The sequence below is a fragment of the Callorhinus ursinus genome, unplaced genomic scaffold (genome assembly GCF_003265705.2).
Source record: "Callorhinus ursinus isolate GAN/ISIS: 27379988/994484 unplaced genomic scaffold, GSC_fseal_2.0 scaffold12, whole genome shotgun sequence".
Classification (NCBI taxonomy): Eukaryota; Metazoa; Chordata; class Mammalia; order Carnivora; family Otariidae; genus Callorhinus; species Callorhinus ursinus.
The window spans coordinates 54,956,509-54,959,954 of record NW_027397074.1 but is presented as its reverse complement, the minus strand read 5'-3'; the positions used below and the strand labels follow the sequence as shown (position 1 = coordinate 54,959,954).

The following is a 3,446-nucleotide window of genomic DNA, read 5'->3' as shown; positions in this document are numbered from 1 at the left end:
CCATTCACAATATGCAGTAAAACACAGTAACTTCTACTCCTTCCGCGTTTCCACACCTCACACACACACACACACACACACACACACACACACACACACACACTATGGATACCCCTTCAGATCTTTTCCTCTCACACTTCATACCATACTCCTCCAAATTTCCACCCAAACCCTGAAAGAATAGGTCTTCTTTTGTTTTCTTCATCTGTATTGTCCTATCTGTCGGATGAAAAGAAATATTGGCTCTCACTGTCATTCCTTGGTAAACTTTTGTCCAAACTGTCTCAAGAAATAAATGTGTCACTATAAAAGAAAAGAGGAGAGAGAATAGAATTTATTTTTTAATAAGACGAGGGTGTTGATTGTTCCGTCTTCCTAATTTTCTATTTCTTTATAGTTGGTTGCTGGGCACTTTTTCTAAAACGCAAGACACATACTCCAACCTCCTTGTTAACATGAGAACAGCTTCCATTTTCACTTGGAGAACTACACGATGTTTGATTTTTACAGTCCAGGAAGCTAGTGACCACATAATCATCTTCAGTTCCTAAAATTAAGCAGATAGATAAATAAATAAGCAAAGACAGGGGACTACATTTGTGGATATATTCACAAAGTTCTAGTAGAGATTGCAAGTACGAAAACTTGTGGAGTCAGTGGCAATGGTCCATGGGAATAAAATAGTTTTTTTTTTAAAAGATTTATTTATTTATTTTTAGAGAGAGAGAGAGTGTGTGGGTGAGCAAAGGGGGGAGGGGCATAGGGAAAGGGAGGGAGAAGAATCTCAAGCAGACTCCATGCTGAGCACGGAGCCCACAGAGCCCATCATGGAGCTTGATCTCACGACCCTGACATCATGACTTGAACTGAAATCAAGGGTTGGGTGCTTTAACCAACTGTGTCACCCAGGCATCCCAGAACAAAACAGTTTTTAATCAGGTTAAAAAAATACATTTTAGAAGGAACTGACAGGGACTGCAGGTGCTCCTGACTCAGTGTAAAAAACTGATTGACTTCCTCTGGATTGAACAAGCCCAGCATTATTGGATGATCCTAGGAGAAAGGCCAGAACTGAACTTTCTAGAAGATGATGCCATGCTGGATGTCCTGCCATTCCAGGCATGTGAGGACAAGCAGGTACATAAAGGTATAGTTTCTCAGGATGTTCCAAACTGGAATCCACATCAATGACTTCCTCTATTCTCCATTGTCAGGTACCTCACCCAGGGATCATTTTGGAACACAATATCTTCACTATTTCAAATTACTTTTCTCTAAGCTGATTTTCCTCTGTCTGAATCTTCTTACTAATTATCTAGCTTAAAAAATGCATTGCATTCAACTCGTGAACTTCCTTATATGTTCAGGAACAGGAAAAATATATGTGGAGTGAGAGCAAGGTGGGGAGAAGAGTGGAAAGGAGGAGAGAGAAGGATTAGCAAAGAAAAGAGAATGACAGTTTTCTGCATTGTCTTTGTCCTCCACTAACACACAGTGCTTATTGTCACCATGTCTATGACACAGAGGAAGGAAAGAGAAAGAGATCCTCGGAGTAGTGATCTATCCACAGAACTGCAGCTGCCATACTTTTGTGGAAGATCCCACAATGTTTATCTTCAGTCACAAGCTTTCTCCTGGTTTCCTATCCCTGCTTGTCTGTCTACTAGATTATTTCCACTTGGATGTCTTACTGTCACTTCAAAGTAACCATTTCTCAAATCATTTTAACAGGCTTCATTCCCAAACCAGCTTCCTTTTCCTGCATTCACATTTCTATTAATGGTACCAAAACTTTCTAAATGACTCACCCTAAACCCCCGCCACCATCAATGACTCTTCCTCCCTCTTCTCACCTTCATACCATCAATGTTTTCATCTTCCTGGTGTTCTCTCTCTCCTCCATCCCTTTCTTCCCATTTCTTTTTAAAAAAATTTTTTAGAGAGAGAGCATAGGCGTGGGGGTGGGGTGCTGGAGGGGAGGGACAGAGGCAGAGGGAGACAGAGAAAACCTCAAGCAGACTCCCCACCAAGCGCAGAGCCCAACTCACAGGGGCTTGATTTCACAACCCTGAGATCATGACCTGAGCTGAAATCAAGAGTCAAAGCTTAACCAACTAAGCTACCCAGGCACCCCTCTTCCTTTCCATTCTTAATCCTATCAGGCTGCCATCACTGCATGAGTACCTGGAGTTCTAAAGATAAAAACTTTACAGGTTTTTTTTTTTTCTGGGCTCATCCTGTTCAGGATATTCTGAACTGAAAGGAAAAATTACTGAACGGAATAAACTAAAGAAGAGGTAAAAATTGTAATGGTGACAATTATAGTTAACGCTTCTTGAACACTTTCTATTTGTCAAGTGCTCCTTAAAAGCTCTTTACATGGATTAACACATTTAAGGCTCACAATAAAACTCTATGAAATAGGCACTATTTGTACCTTCCTTATAATAGGTAGGGAAACACGACAGTGGAAATAAAATTTTCATCGTGTACTGGGAGTCAGGATACCTGGGTTCAAGGACTCAAAATCCTTTTGTAAAATGAGGGGACAAAGCAGATAATCTCTAAATTCCTTTTCTTGGAAATAATCTGAGATTCTTAATTCATAACTGAAAGGAGAAATTTAGTATGAAATAGAAAGAGAATCCTGGAATTCTCCAAATTCTATTCTATTCGCCAGGGATCATCATAAAGAAACAATGATTCATTCATTCTAAACATTCTTGAGCACCTACAACACACCATTACCAATGGACAATTGTTGTGTCATTTCATATGGCCTTCTTATTTGTATCACTCTTCCTTTATTATGCTAAAGTCTTACCTGAGGCAGGTAACAGGCCAAAGATAAGAAGAGCTAAGAAAAGGTAATGAATCTTCATAGCAAGGCCACTCAGGAGTAACTAAGTGTCTCAAAAAGATAAACCAATATAAATGAAGGTGATTTTAGAATTTCCTGTACTTAGAGACTTCCCGGGGTGAGCTGGGCCTAATGTGTCTTGGTCTCTCTCAGATTTGTGGGGATCCAACTCCCCACAACTCCTGTATCCTTCCTATTTGTTTAATCATATTATGACATGTATAAGCCCTTATTACATCTTTACAACACTTTTGCTCATCCATGTCCCTCTACACTATCTCTGTGACCCACCATCAGGGCTTAACTGTGAGGCCTCTTACCACATGAATCATCTCTAACTTGATGGCTCCTTTAACTCCTTTCCTGGTGCTTATGCCACCTCTCCCCACAGGAGCTGTGCTTCCCCTTACTCTACGCATCTCCTTTCCTCATCCGGACATCATGCTGGCCAAGACCAGTGTTGCCTGGAATACTTTTATGAGGTTGTTAGTAAACATGAATCTTCACAGCCCCCAACTCCACTTCCTCTCCTGCTACATCCAGCTAACATCCCTGAAGATCATCATGTGATTATGCTAATGTTTCA

General features: G+C 40.6%; 1 long non-coding RNA gene across 1 annotated transcript; it reads right to left on the bottom strand.

The window, feature by feature from the left end:
* Nucleotides 1-316: 316 nt before the first annotated feature.
* LOC112825322 (uncharacterized) lies at nt 317-3,014 on the bottom strand. Its single transcript, XR_003208643.2, has 2 exons — nt 2,825-3,014; nt 317-547 (listed from the first exon to the last, which is right to left on the bottom strand). It is a non-coding gene; the product is annotated as an uncharacterized lncRNA (long non-coding RNA).
* Between the last annotated feature and the right edge of the window lie 432 nt (nt 3,015-3,446).